Here is a 16,221-nt window from a genome sequence, read left to right as displayed (position 1 = left end):
CTTTCTTCAGTAGAGAGATGCAACAAAAACATTTAAAGGCTAGGGATGTATTCTCATCTTTTGAAAGAAAGCCTCACTGCCCATTTCTAAGTCTACTCTGAGGAAGTGGGCACTGTTGTTGGCCCTAAGGATGGGCTTAGGTATTGTGTATAGGCACTCATTCAGAGACCTGAAAGATCAAGATTCATGGATTTGACTCTGTGAGCTACTCCTGCCTCCCACCATCATACACATGCATCTCCTATACTGGGCTCTTTGTCAGGCTGTCTAGGTAAAGGCATCTTCTCAATGTCAAGAATATAGGAACTAAGCTAGCAGCAAGCTACTTGTTGTGCTTCAGTTGGTGGGAATACGTTGTTATTGTTGTTAAGTGCCATTGAGTCAGTTCTGACCCATAATAACCCTGAATGGGGTTTCTAAGGAGTGGCTGGTGGGCTGGGACCACCGACCTTGTGTTCAAACCAATTTTGCTGCCCAGTGTATTAACCCACAGCGCCACACCAAGACTCCAATGGGAATAAGTAATACCAGGGAAATAAGCATGCCTGCTGCCAAGAGTAGAGTATTTACTGAGGCAAAGTTGGGAGGAGAGGACTCTGAGGAGATCCCACAGACTTCTCAATGATCTGTTTAGCATATTCCACCTCTGTGAGGAAGTCCTTGATGTCTAACTAGGATCTTTCTTACTTCGTTTTCTCCCCTGCTTCCTCTTGTTCCCTACTTCCCAAGTGGACACCCTGCTCTTCAGAATGTCTTATTTTAGGGAGTTGACTGGTGAGCAAATACCAAATAGGCCCAAGGCCTAGGCTAGATGAACTTTGGAGACCTGGAACACTCTAGAATGGTGAAGACCTGGGGCAGGGTCATGTTACAAAGCAAGATAACAGAAGAAAGCATTGTGTCAATGAAAACCAGTGCTCTTGAATCCCTAATATGTGACCAATGAGATCTGATTACAAACCCAATAGATTAGGTGATTAAGATGATGGTAGGCCCCCCTCACCACTCCTCTCCAGGCCTGCCCAAGGTAACCAGGGTCCTCTTTTCTCATGCTCAAAGCACCCAGCTGGAGCAAGCACAGGCTCTGGGCAGCTGGAAGAGAGTCTTAGCCAGGGCTGAGCCACATGTGATTGAAATGTTGGGAGGTGCAGACTTGGAGCATGTGAGTGAGCCTAGGTGGAATCTGGAAAATGGGGAGGGAGAAAGGAGGGGAAAGAGAAGGCCATACTGGCTAACTGGCTACCTCAGTCCTTGGTCACATAGCCAGCTGTCCCCCCAACTCCTTCTTGCCAAATAACAAGAGGGGGTAAACCCTTACACACACCCAGGCCGCTGTGGGGAAATGGCTTTTCCCCTGGCTTCAGGAGTGCCGGGTGGGGCAGAACAGCAGGTGTGAGCTCTGCTCCATGACTCACTGAGAGTTAGTGGGACTGACGCCTGTAGCCCTACCTGGGGCTGGATTTCCCCATCCCCCACTTCCCCTTATCCTGAGGATTGGAGGAGGACAGTTGACATGACTTTTTCAGCCTTGCCAGCAGTGTTGGGGATAAGGACTAAGGCCACTCATGGTCCAGTGATAGAACAAAGCTGGCAGCCAGACACCTGGACACCACTCGTGCTCTGCTCTGCCTCTGTGTGACCTCAGGCACTGCTGCCCTCTTTTCTTTCTGGGCTTCTGGAAATGCCCTCTCCTCTCAGCTCTCACCTCCATGGCAGAGCCTGGCAACCTCAGGGCCAGGGTCTCTGAGAAGTCTAAAGAGGGAAAGTGTTGAAGATTGGGGTCAACTGGTCCCCAAGAGCAGATAGCTCTATGTGCATTCCCTTAGAATGTTGGTTTGAAGAATGGTTATGTTGGTTTGAAGAATGACTTTGAAAATGGGATTCTAAATTACCAGTCTTTACTCTGTGCCTCCTGAAAGACTGTTCAGGGTTTGATGGCAGTGGCCCCACTGTGAATTGGGAATCTGTGTCTGCCCACTGGGGGATGGGGATAGGCTTCAGTCTTCACTAGGGTATCCAGGAATACAAAGTCGGATTAGCATCGCTACCTAAGATCTGTACACTTTGACCCTCTGTTCTTTAGACTCTTAGACCACAAGAAATTCTGGCCAGATCTTTTCCCTACCATCTTGTTCATCTCCCTGCCTTTGCAAAAGATAGTGCCCAGACTTCTAGGGCAAACTCCTATCTTCCAGCTATCCAGAGGCAGAGGTGGAATGTAACCATGTGCACATGTCTGAAACAATATCTGGGAGTTGCTTTGGCAGCCTCACCTGGCCATGGCCCCTGACTGACCCTGCTGAGCCGGGCACCTGGAGCCATCCTCCTGCCCCTCTGGGGCTCAGCCTGTGCCTCACACTCCGCTCAGGCTCCCTGGCACCTCGGAGTTCATTAGGAACTCATAAGCAGACAGTGACTTTGTACTTCCCAGCAGTCTTTCATCCTGAGAGCTCAAAGCAGTTTACAGACCAGGATTCATGGGTCTTCAGCCCAGGTCCCAGGCATTCCTGGAGGGTGAAAAGGGGATAGAGAGCTCTAGTCTTTTTAAAAGGGCCCAGGAGTGGAGCTGTGGTAGGACCATGAGTCAACCTGGGTTGGGAGAATTGGGGGACAGATCTGAGATAGAGCTAAAATTGAACTGAGGGCTCTAGACTACAAATAAAGGGGACATTATCCCTTAAAATATTATGAGTCAGACCCCTTTCCTTCCCTCCAGCAGGCCCTCTGACCTAGGTGGGCTTGGTGAGCAGAGACTACTGGAGGAAGAAGCAGGTTTATGGGGGTAGGAGCACTTGGACTCAGATATTAATAGGAATCCCAAAGTGATCACTGTTCCTGCCCTCTTTCCACACTGCCAGCAGCTTCAGGACACCAAGTCAGGCAACCCTGGCCTTAGAGAAGTGCAGATTCTGGCCCAGCATGGGCAGACCCTAGCCCTGGCCTCAGACTTGATTTCCCGATGTGCCTACCTGTAACTGGCCAGCCCCACTTATTTCCCTTGGCCTCTGCTCTTGGGCACAAAACTGTTCTAAGGGACAGTTGGCACTGGTAAGAGAGAGTTTTGTTTTCTTTATCTCTCTCTCTCTCTCTCTCTTTTTAAGCTCTGGTAAAGTATTGTCAAAGCTTGAGGCTTGGGCCCCATTAGAACCATGTTCTGGTTGTCTTGCTCCCAGCATTTATAAGTTTGTAGCATACCTTTCATAACTGAGTGAGAAGAGATTAGCAGCATCTCTTCTGTGGCTTCTTTCAGGCTTACCTTCCAGGCCCTGGCCAGTAGGTAACCACACAGACTGCATGTACTTTCTCTCATGTTTGTTTTTTCAAGTCTGCAAGCCACTCACTGAGCTCTTACTATGTGAAAATCTCTGCCTTCAGGGAGCTCAGATAGACAGATCCTCACACAGTGGCCTATGATTAAAGCCAAGTGTAAGGCCAGAGATGTGTGCAATGTATAGTGCAGAGAGAATGATTTGTCCTCCTGGGAGGGGTAAAGGAAGGCTTCACAGAGGAGGTGACATTTGAGCTGAACCTGGATGGTGAATAGGAATTCACCAGGGGTGAAAAGGGCCTTCTAAGCAGTAGTAACATGCCCATGCCAACTTGCATAGGTGAGGACCAAGGAATGAGAGGCAGCTGGTAGTAATAATTAAAGCCATTTTCATTTACTGAGCACTTATTAATTGTTGGTACTCCTGCTATGAAATATACCCACTGCCACTATGTCAATTCCAACTCAAGGCAACACTATAGGACAGAGTAGATCTGTCCCATAAGGTTTCCAAAACTGTAAATCTTTACAGAAGCAAACCACCACATCCTTCTCCCACAAATCTGCCAGTGAGTTAGAACCTTTTGGTCAGCAACTAAGTGCCTTAACCACCATATTACTAGGATTCTGTCTATGAGGGAGAGATATTATTTTATCATTCTCATTTTACAGATGAGAAAACCAAGGCAGGGAAAGTCCATGACTTGCCTTAGATCCAGCTATGAGTTAGGAGCAAGATGGGATGTTAAGGTAAGATGGGCCCCTTGTCCTGCCTCAGCTTGCTCAATCTTCCTAGCTCCAGGCTCTTCCACGTTCCATGTCCTTCAAGAAAAACCAGTGAAAGGCAGAAGACGCCTTGTTGGTCCACTTGTTGGAGCAGGTCCTCCCATCAGATCAACTGGTCAGATAGTTATTTCCTGTTGTGTTGTTGTTGTCAGTTCTGACTCACAGTGACCCTGGATAGGGTTTCCAAGGAATAAATGTTGGGTTTGAACTGCAAACCTAGATAGAGGTTAACAGTCCAGTGTTAATCCTACAGCACTACATCAGGACTCCATGTATTTCCTAGGCTCTTGTTAATCATACAGTTCTGAGGGTGGGGAAGTAGGGAATACAAAGGTTGAGCCTCTGCCTTCAAGGAGCTTAAGTGTGACTGTGGCAATAAGGTATAAAAGGAACACTGGCACAGGAGGGCAGCCCCCAGGCCACGAAGCTGTACCAACAAGCAGAAAACCTCAGAAGGCTCATGGGAAGCAAGGCTACTATGGTCAGTGACTTAGCCATAAACCAATTTCGGGTTCCAGGGAGTCCATATAGATTTAGTACAGGATCTAACAGTCAGCAGTTACCTGGTCCTATGGAACCTTTTGTGCAAAAAGCTAATATTTAGATCAGTGGAACCCGACTTAAATCTTACCCTGGGACCCTGTTAGAAATGCTCAAATGCCCCATCCCTGATCTATTGGATCCGAAATTATACAGGGTTGGAGCTAGGCTTCTGTACTTTAGCAAACCATCCAATTGATTATAATACATGCTGGAGTTTGGGAACCACTTGTTAATCTGAGTGTCCCATTCTTTCAGAGCAGAGCCCCGTGGAGGTTCACCCAGATTCACAGGATTTTACCCAACTTTTATGTGCCTAGCATGATATTTAGACATCTGCAGTGTTGGCTGAGGTGCTGTCATTGGACTTAATGGCCAGACAGCTGTAAGGCTGCCCTTGCTAAATGCTGACCCATAATGGATAGAAGGGAATACTAATTCCAATTAGAGGAATATGAAAAAGCTTGGTAGAGTCTTGATGTAGCACTGTAGGATAAACACTGGACTACTAACTGTGAGGTTGGTGGTTCAAACCCACCAGCTTTTCCTCAGAACCAAGGTGAGGCTTCCTGCTCTCATAAAGATTTATAGCCTTGGAAGAGATGAGGTTGAGATACACTGGAGAGAATGGGAAGGGCTATGTTAGTTAATTCTAAAGGGGCCAGGCATTTAGGTTTAGGAAACCATTTCTTCGAAGGTGTGAAGACTTGGAAAGATAAGATGGTTAGAAAATAAAGTGCAAACTATAAGGTATGCTGCCCAATGGGGGTATGTTAAGCTTTTCCCTAAGTACCAGGGAAAGTGAACTTAGACTCTTTAGATGTTATCAGCCACCTCTAGTTTGTGGAAGAATAAACAAGAAGAGGCCACACTCAGAAGCTTGTGCAGTCGTTCTGGCTAAGCAATCAGGATGTGTGCTGGTGGTGGTGGACACGGGAAGGGGCCATAGGGTTGGTCCCAGGATACCTGGTCAACTGAAAGGATTCTGGAGTCTTGGATCTTCAGCAGTCTTGACTTCTAGCAGCAGGCAGGCGAGTTTGAACTCATGGCCCAAATCCTTTACTGTATGAATGAGGAAACAAAGACTCTGAGAGAAAAGTCCACATCGTACTCATGGCAAAAGTCTGTGTGATTACAGAGCAAAGAACTCAGGCACTTCCCTCCCCCACACACACTCTCTGCAACCTCCTTTCTCACCCTCGCACATGGTGATCCAGTCAAGTAGAATTTGTCTCCGTTCCTTGAATGCATTGTAGTCTCCTGCCCCTGTCCTCCGGACTTGCTGTTCTCTTTGCCTGGAACACTCTCTCCCTTCTCTTGCTCATCCTTCAGACCCAGCATAGACTTCCCTTCATCTACAAAGCCTTCCCTAAACTCTTCAGAAAGGAGGGGGCCTCAGTACTGCCTCTGGCTCCCACAACACCCAGTTCCAATCCTGTAGGATGGGCATTACCCTGCTCAACTAACTAGAGCCTCCACAAGGGCCAGAATCATGCCAACTTGACTCTCAGCACCAGACACGTGCTAAGTGTCCAGTACGGATTTGAATGACTGAATGAACAAGGGCATTCTCCAGTTATTTTGCACCATGTATGTGGAGACCTAGCTGGCCCCTTCTGTTTGAAGAGGGGCAGGTTCATGGGAAGACTGTGCTCTGACCAATCTTCCTGCCCACGATGAGTTGGGGAGCAGTGTTGGGTGGGAAAGAGATCAGGATTAGCCAGCAAGGGGCCGCACCCTCTCTTGAGTGAGCTCATAGCAGCTTGATCTGAGCCACTGTAAAGCACCTATCAGTCACAGTCCAGCCTTATAGTATTCATTAATTTATGCAACCAGTGATCAGCGAGTATATCCTCAATGCCAGAAAGATAGTGATGCTCCGACACATCCCCTCCCCAAGTTTCCCCCAGTCTAGAAACAGGAACCCAGGCTATTCAAAGGTAAAAAAAACAGCTGTATCCCCAAGAAGAGCAGGTAAAAGGAGTCTGTGTGAGGCAGAGATTGCTTTTGACTGGGGAGATTAGAGAAGGCGGTAGCATCTGAGGAGATTTTGAGGGATTTAGATTAATAACAGCTGCCATTTATTGAGCTATCTCTCTGTTCCAGGCACTGTGCTAAGCTCTTGACATACATTACCCCCTTTTAATTCTCAGCTGAATCTTACAAGGTGGGTGAGAGTTTCCCTGTTTTACAGACCAGGAAATAAATGCGCAGAGCCATTAAGAATCTGCCTAGTTATACAAGACACTAGACCAAGCCAAGATTCAAACTGAGACCTCTCTGATAATGCCCCATCCCCCTCCAGCCTGCATGTCTGACCCTCTCCTCCTCTGCTGCCTTTGTGGGGAATGGTACTGGGGTGAGGGGAAAGCATGAACAGAGGGCATGGAGTAAGACGGATTGGGCATGTTTGAGGAGCAGCAGAGATTTCATTTGACTGGAGCACAGCATTCCTGCCGGAAAGTGGTAGAGGAAAGCAAAAAGGTGTGTTTGCAAAGGGGGCCCACACACTGACCCAGCAAGCTTTCCCCGAGGGCCCTGGCAGCCACCAAGGAAGGCAGGTGGCTTTTCTTCTACAGACAGACATCATGGGACCAATGAAGGTTTCCGAATGGTGGAGAATCCTATGGAGGAGAGTCTGCCAGAAGCAAGAAAGATGAGGAAATGGGTATTGAGATGGGGCAGCTAGTATAATGGTACTGGGGGGTCAGGAGTGGGGTGGGCAACCGAATGGCCTGAACCAGGACCATGGCACATGATGGAGGGAAAGCTATGAAGGTGAGAGTCTTGGTAAAGCTTGAATAGATTCAACTTTGGGAGAGACACAGAATTGCCAAAGATGACTTGACTGAGAGAGGGACCCTAGAAGAAAGAGGAAAGTTTGGAGAGAAGGTGGAGACGTTTTTTTTATTCCACTTGTTAATTTTATGCTAATTACTAAATGTCTAGGGAGGGGGCAGTGACGTTTTTGTAGTGAATTTTTCAAGAGTCTGAATGACAAGGTACCATTCCCCAGAGTTCCTCAGCCAGAGATCTGGGCTTGTGGACAGATTTGAGAAAAAAGACAAGGCCTCTGGTGATCTAGGCCCATTGCATTTGGTGAACAAACTAGGTCTGTATCTGAAAGCTAAGATTTCTTTGAAGTCATATCATAAAAATCCATGTGGATTTGACAATCTACCCCATCCTATGTCTATTTGTTTTAATACATAGGTGCTATTTTACATTACTAATAAGCTGGGCAGTCCTTCCAAAAAGAAGCTCCGAGGTCATCCTGTGGCTTTGCTTGTACCCCAGGCCCATCCCTATGGAGACAGAGACTCTGGGAGTTCCCCCTCAGCTCTCACCATCTGGGTTTCCTAAGCAAATGGTGGCCTGGTCCACCAGCCATGGGCCCTTCTCCCAGAGGTTTCTCCAGCCTGAAGACGTTGACCCAGAACCCAGTCTTCCTCAGTGGGAATATACAATATTGGCCTTCCAAGGCTGTTATCTCTGCTTTGCTCCCAACCTCCATCTCTGGCAACTGAAGAAATGATAATGATCAGAAACGTTCATTCCCCACCTTGTAGAGCTTTCTCTTACTCCATTCCTCTAAAATAGCTAAAGTATGGCTTATAGATGAGTCACTTGAGGCCCAGAGAGGTTAAATTACTTACCTAAGGGCATACAGCAGGGAGTCTGGGAGAGACCTAAATTACTGAATCCTTAGCTGCCACTTTCCTTTTACTGTGCTGCTTCCTGTGGCCTCATCTGTGCCAGCTAGAAGTGTCTGTGACCTAAACTCTTGAGTACTGTAAGAACCTAGTAAGACCATAGTATCTGTGCTGAGTAGCCGTATGTCTACCCCAGCATGTTGTCTCTGATGCCTCTGCAATCTCCCAAAGACATGGTGACCTCCCTCTCGCTACCCCTCTCCACTCATGTCCCCTGCACTCGGGGTGGGGAACTGCAACATCTATCTATCTACCTGACTTCCGGAGTTAGGCACATCCCTAGCTTTGCGAGAGAGCAAAGAAGGTGGTGTTTCTGCCAGCATACCTGGTTTCTGGTAGAGGGGTCTGAGGAGGGCATCTTTGACCCTGGTGGTCAGATGGGGCCTGTGCAAATTGTAAGGCCAGCAATTAGTGGATGGTACTTCTGGATGGGCAAACATATCTGTTGGTCTTGGCACAGAGAAGTTCACCTCCTCTTCTCTCACTTCCCCTTCTTCTTTACTTGCCCTCCTGCTACAATCTACCCCCACCCCCACCCCTCTTTAGCACTTATCCTCAGTTTACCATGGCTTCTCTATCTGATAGCTGAGGAGCCATCCCCCACAACCTACTGAGCTAAAAGCCCATAAGGCATGGGCTGGTTTTTACTGGGGCAGGAAAATAGCATTTATGAGCTACTGCTTTCCTCCGGGCCTCAGTGGGAGTCCAAAACAGGAGGCAGAACCCAACCAACAGGGGCCATGTTGTCTTTTTCAGAGCTACATTTCTGGTGCCTGCTATGGGGCCTGGGACATCACAGGAACTCTGAATGTGGATAGTGGTTGGATGGATGTAGGAAGAGGGCAAGGCAAGCACAGGCAATGTGCTGGGTCAGATTGACCGAGGAAATGTGGTTCAGGGAAAGCCAAGAGGTCCAGATGGGCACCCACCCCCTTTAGGAGGCCTGTCCCATGAGTATCAAATGGCTCTGCTGCAGGCCAAGGGGAGGATACCTGGCTGCCCATTTCACAGGTTAGGCCTTGTATGCCACTTAAGACAGCTGTATTTAGTTGTATGTGTATGTGTGTGTGTTTTCTTTCTTTGTTTCCTATTTGAACTTGGAGTCTGTAATTAGCCTCCAATAGGTTGCAATCGCTTTGTGGGTGGGAGAGGTGATGGGGAGGGGGCCGACTCACAGCCCGCCAGCAGCAGGACGATGGGAGACTTTGATGCCAGGCAGGCTGGTTGAATTGTCTCCAGGAGTTGCCCTGCAAAGGGGACTGCTCAGCCTTAGTCATTAGGTGAGGATCATTAACCCTTTTAAGAGTCCGCTGCTCCTGCCTCTTGGGTGCTGGGCGGGAGTCAGGGCCAGGTCCTCCATGGCTGGGGTGCCTGGCCATGCCCTGTGCGTCTGTCTTGCTCTCAGATCTCTGCAGGCTCCGCACCCACCGCCCACTGCTGAGAGGAATGAGGTCAGACTGCTGGTAGCAGCAGCACCTCTTGGCCTCAGGGCTGGGATGTGGGAAAGGAGCAGCCATAGTTATTGTTGGTGTTGTTGTTATCTTTAATGAGGTGCTTTCTGGGGATCACCTGTCAAACAGAGACAAGCCAGATGCCCTGGCGTGGCCCCAGGTGATGGGAAAGCAAAGTCACAAGATTCCCCATACCCAACTCACAGCAACTGTGGAGATGTGTCTTAAGGGTTCATGAAACTCATCCTCGAGGGAAATATTTTCGTGGAGGTTGGGTTACTCTTGAGAGAACCTCCTCTTGTAATTTTAAAGATGCCACAGGAGATCTCCCCCATACACACACACACACACACACACACACACATGCCAGAGAATCCTAGTCCTAGCATCTAGGTGGACATTTTTTCTAAGAGGCAATGAGCTGGACAAAAGCACTTTTGGGCTTCCCTACAACCCAGAGGGAGCTCCGCAGAGGGCTGGGTCTGAAGAGGGAGACATTAGAAGTGAAAGGAGAGCTGCTTAATACCCAGGGGCCCACCTAAGCTGTCAACTGGCCACCCTCCATCTTGGCAGAAGGAGTAGCTACAGGGAGTCAAGATATCAGTGATGGTGAAGGACCTGGTGTTGAGAATTTCCACCTCGTTTTTGTGCACACAGATCTTTCTCTTTCTTCAGTCTGATGTGACTCATCTGTCCAGATGGGCCTTTGAGTGTCCTCTCTCTGCATGGGAAAGAACTCAAACCCTCAGGGCTGCCACCTCCCCTTGGCCACCCAATTGAATATGGACAGATTATTGCAGTATTAATAGTATCAGAACATTGGAGACCACCCACAAATTCATATGAACAATGGAATGTTATATACCCATCAAAATGACTAAGCTCTGTGCTTCCAGACTTGAATTTTTTTTTTTTTTTTTTACAATATATTGACTGAAAAAAAAGTAGAATATAAACATTTTAGAGAGAAAAGTCTTACAGGAGATATTTGAAAATGGTGACAGTGATCTTCTTTCTGGTGGTAATTGAATTGATTTAATGTACTTTTCTTTTTCCTTACTTGTATTATATAATTTTTCTACAACAAAAATGTATTTCTTCCATACAAAACAATAAGAGAAAGCTAGTTTAGAAAGCTAATATCCTTGGGGAGTGGTAGGCATGTGATTATTTCCTGTATGGTTCAATCATTTCTGCCTGGGACAAAGCCCAGAGCCTGCATATATAGTGGCTACTCAGTAAACTCAGGTCAGCTGCAGGGAATAGGTGACTGCCCAATGTTATGATCTTGTCCTGACAGGATCCAATTGATGCCAGGAAGCTGGTCCTTTGCTAGGTTCAACTCTAGCCCAAGACCCTCTCTGGACTTGGTACACTGATCTTCACACCAGCACGCTGATTGGGCACTACAGTCAGGCACGCAGACAACAATGGACCCTGCTCAGACAGTGTGTCAGTAAAGGGGCTGGAGCTGCCCAGTCATGTTTGAGACCCTGTGAAAGCTGTCTTCGGGTGTTCAAAGGTCTGCTGTGTGAACATCTCAGCTTGGTCTCAGAGGACTCCAGAGGTTGATACTAGATTCAATAGCTGGAAGTCACAAGGGGAGAAGAGCTGGTGGCTCAAGTTGAGAATGAGTTTAACATACAGAAAGAAAGATTAGGTCATCCTGTAAGCCTCTAATGCCTTCCCATCTCACTTAAGCAACAATCCAGACTTCTCCTGGCTTACACGGCCCCATGTCACCTGGACCCTGCCTGTCTCTCCAAGCTGCCCTCACACCACCTCCTGCTATCCACTATGTTCCAACCACATGGACTTCTTATAGTTCCTTAACTCACCAAGTCATTCTCACCATAGGGCCATTTTCTAGCTGCTTGTGACTGTCTCTTATTTCCTGTTGATTATTTACTCCTTGTCTACCCCATTACTAAAATTCAGACTCCCTAAGACAGGAAGTTTACCTGTCTTGTCCACCCCTGAATACCCAGAACAGTGCCTGACAGGCTGTAGATGCTCAGTTTGTATGTAGAATGAATGAATGGGGAAGAATGCACTGGCTGGAGTTCTGAAGTGAATGGGCTATCTGAAAAAGTGGCCCTTGAGTCATATATGGTTCTCACTAGATGAAATATGGTCCTGTGTTTTTCATCAGTGTCAGGAAATGACTGTGAGCCCCTAGTTCTTCAAGCCTTCTGAATTAGGGCCAGACCTACTGTTTCTAGGGCCAGTTTCTATGCATTAAGCAGTGGCCACAGAGTCATTGTATAGTGTTACACCAAGACTAACATCAGAAAATAAGGTTGTAGAGTGAAGACTTCGCCCTCCCACAAGGTGTCATCCCGATCTCTACACTGGCTTGCTGGGAGGAAGGTGGCCCATGGTAGTGAGGGGCAGAGAACTGTCATGTCTAAGAAACTGTAGAAAGGCCAACACTCTCTAAGAGGGGGATAGAGCAAGGTGCATTTTTGGGGCCTAAGAAGAGCTCTCTGTGTTCCCAATTAACACAGAAAGGGGAAGGACTCACTATAAGTCGTCATTTGACCACAAGGTTAAGGAACTGGATGCCAACCCAACTTTAAAGCAAAAGCACCTGGGAAGAGGTCTTCAGTTTGTAACTTGTCATTGCACTCTGCACTTAACGATATGTGCTCTTTTCTGTGTGTGTGTGATAGATATTTGTTTAAGTTACAAAGACACCTGAGGAGCTCTTTAAAACACACATGCCCAGACATGGGAGACTTCCTTTTTATGGGATTCTTACTTGCAGCCAGGATTCAGAACTATTGATAAAGAGTGACCAGGGACCCCAGCACAGACCCCAGACTAGAAGATAGGGAGCTTAGGCAAGGAGAAAGGATACTGAAGCAGGACTTTGATTATACTTAGAATAATGAAGCTCTCGAAAATCCATCAGAGTAATAGGTTGGTACACATAAAACCTCTGGCTGTCTAAAAAAGGAACCAGTATTTTGAAAATTGAGAAAAAGCCATTGTAGCCAAAGGTTAATAGGCTTATATTTATAAAGAGCTCTTACAAATCAATAAGAAGATGAACACCCAATAGAAAAACAGACTGCGGGACATGAACGGGCAATTCAAAAAGAAGCAATACAATGGGCCAGTCCACTTATGAAAAGTGTTCAGCCTCATCAGTAATCAAATAAATGCAAATGAAAACAACAAAGAGACATTATCTTTTGCCTAGTTAATTGGCAGAGATGAAATACATGATAATACCTTATGTTGGTGAGGGTGTGGAAAAAAAACAGGCATTGTCATTCACTGGTGGGAGTGCAAATTGGCTCAGCCTCTCCAGAGGGCAATTTGGCAATGTGCAAAGCCGAGGAAGATTGCATACCCTTTGACATAGCAATTCCACTTTTAGGAGATCGCCTTAGGAAATAATTGTGGATAATAATAACAATAATAGCTAACCTTTATTAAGCACTCTCTACGTGCCAGGCTCTACACATTATCTCATATAATCTTCACGGCCATCATCCCACGAGGTTGGAGCTATTATTATCACTTGCATTTTAGGGATGAAGAAAGAAACTGAGGTGCAAAAGGATTAAGTAAATCACCAAAGGACACACAGCTAACAAGTTACAAAGCCAGAATTTGAGCATAAGCTATTCAGGCTGGAGCCATATTGCCCTTTGAGCAGTATGCACTGGATGTATAAAGAGATAAAACTGCAAGGATGTGCTTGTAGGGTTGTTTGCAAGTGGGGAGTGAGAGACATGCTGAATGCCCACACACTCACTGCCATCAAGTGCATTCTGACTCATAGCAACCCTCTAGGACAGAGCAGAACTGCTCCATAGGTTTTCTGAGACTTTACGGAAGCAGACAGCCTCATTGGTTTCACATACAGAAAGGAAGATTAGGTCAACCTGTAATCCACTAACGCCTTCCCTAATCCAACAAATTCCCTACAGTGGCTGGTGCTGGTAGGTTTGAATCGTCATCTTTGCATTTAGCAGCCCAATATTTAACCAAATGGGCTATCAGGTATCCTTGCTAACTGCCCCATGGTAGGAATTAGTTACATAAAATTTGATAGACCCATACAGTGAAATATAATACAACCATGGAAAATGCTGCTACCAAAAAAAAAAAAAAATGTGTAAAAATACTGATGTTTGTATATTTGTATATGGACTCCTAGTATGGCACTATAGGATAAGCACTGGACCACAAGGTCAGTTTGAACTAAAATGTTGGTAGTTCAAACTTACCAGATGCTCCTCAGAAACCCTATACATGGTCACTATATGAGTCAGAACCAACTCGATGGCACTTAACAACAACAACAAATATGTGTGTGTACATGTATGTATATGTATATATACATATACATGTACACACACACACAGTTTTTTTAAATGTCTGAAATTGTATGCAAGGAACTGATAAAATTGCTTCCCCAAAACAGAATGATGTGGCTATGATCAGAAATAAAGGAGGTTTTTTTGGTTATTTGCTTATTTTTGGTTTGGTTGTGTGTGTTGTTGTTGTTGTGTTTTTCTAGCCATATGCCTGTCTGCACTTCTTGAATTCTGAATCATGTGAAAAGTATATATAATGAGACTTCAAAAAGTTCATGGATGGGAAAAATTCCATTATCTTTTCATTTCCATTTTTCTACAAACGTTTGAAGTATATATATATATATGTATTTTTGCTGTGGAGTCAATTCTGACCCATAGCAACCCTGTATAGGGTTTCCAAGGAGCACCTGGTGAGCTTGAACCACTGACCTTGTAGTTCAAATGACTTTGCAGTCTGATGCATTAGCCTACAGTGCCACACCAAGACTCCATATATACTTCACATATACATAAATTAGTTATCACTGAGCTAAGTACAACTCATGGTGATGCCATACAAGCTCCATAGGATTGTCAACGGCTAATGTTTCCTAGCTAGATCTCTAGGCCTTTCTTCAGAAGTACCTCAAGGTGCTCTTAGTTCTCCAGCCTTCCAGTCAGCAGTGGAGTACATTAACCATTTGTACCACCCAGACACTCGACACACGTACCATATATAGAGATGAGGTTCTAGACCTTATTCCACATAATTTTGTTATCTTGAAATTCTATTATGGGTTCCAAGAAAAGAAAAAAAGTCAAAGCCCTTCACCTTGTAGAATTTGATAAGAATGTTTCTTTAACTGTTTATCCCTAGGTTCCTTAAACTGACACGCTTATGGAACCCTTTGCTCAAGTAATATCTGTTATCGATTCAAGTCCTATAAAATTTTTTCCTTCTAAATTTGTGTTGTTGTTGACAATACACACAGCAAAGCATACACCAATTGAACAGTTTCTACATGTACAATTAAGTGACTCTGATTGCATTCTTCAAATTGTACAAGAATTCTCATCCTCATTTTCTGAATTGTTCTTCCCCGGGAGAATAAACTCACTGCTGCCTCAGATTCTAGCCTTTAGTGTTGCTGTTATCAACTCGATCCCACTTAGATAGTTCTTAAAACAATATAATGCTCAAGGCAAACTTTCTACTTAGCTAAATTGTTGTTTGGTTTTAAGAAAACTTCAGGGGATATTTTTGGTTTAAGGGTTAAAGATTATCTCAGGGCAGTGGTTTCAGAGTTCATTGACCCTCCATGGCTCCAGAAAGTCTAGAATCCAGGAGAATTTGAAAGTCAGTTCAGCACTTTCCCCCTTTGCTCAGGATTCTTCTATGGAATCGTGTCCTATAGAATTTGGTTTGGGAAATGTTTATTATTTAATGCCAAGGGAGAGTGTTGCATTGTTTCATTAAATGAAAGAAGCTTGTCACTGGCAGTGATTTCATTTTGTTTAATATGTGTGTGTGAGAGAGAGAGAGAGAGAGAGAGAATAATGGGTGATTATGTCGTCTTTTGTTTTTCCCCTGTATGTTTTTAATTTCTGTAATGACCACAATTGTTTTACAAGAAAAATCATTTTTTAAGCCTATGTAAGGCAGTTTTTTAAGGTTTTGGAAGCCAATTTCCTTTTATACTCCTCTGCCCCCTGCTAACCACAAAGTCCACAGTTCAAACTCACACCACTCCTCAGAAGCCCCTATACAAGGTCATTGTGAGGCAGAACTAACTCAGTGGTACTTAAACAATAGCTGTCCCTGGCACCCTCAACTGTAGGTCCTCCCTACTTACAAGCAGTAGGTTAGATTCAAATAGCCACCTCCCTTCCTTATCCTTAAACTCTTAATTAAGTTAGCCTCCCCAGGGTTGGGGTCACTCCTCTGCCCGCCCTCCATGGCCATGTTATGATGCCACTGTTAAGCTACAGTTCCCGTTAGTCTGAGCTTCTTGGAGGCAGAAGCTTGCTCTCCCTGTGTCCTCTGAGCCCAGCACAGGCCTGAGGGCCAGGGGACAGGAGTAAAATCATGAACACTGAAGTCAGGAAGACATGGGTTTGAATCCCAGTTCTACCACCTTAGGGAAGCGATT

At 45.7% G+C, this 16,221-nt stretch overlaps 1 protein-coding gene across 1 annotated transcript in view; it reads left to right on the top strand.

Annotated features, from left to right (window-relative positions):
- Positions 1-16,221, top strand: part of NRG2 (neuregulin 2) — a 311,783-nt gene that overhangs the window by 253,885 nt on the left and 41,677 nt on the right. The window lies entirely within an intron of this gene.

The sequence above is a fragment of the Chrysochloris asiatica genome, unplaced genomic scaffold (genome assembly GCF_000296735.1).
Source record: "Chrysochloris asiatica unplaced genomic scaffold, ChrAsi1.0 scaffold00087, whole genome shotgun sequence".
NCBI lineage: Eukaryota > Metazoa > Chordata > Mammalia > Afrosoricida > Chrysochloridae > Chrysochloris > Chrysochloris asiatica.
This window is presented reverse-complemented; position numbering and strand designations above follow the sequence as displayed.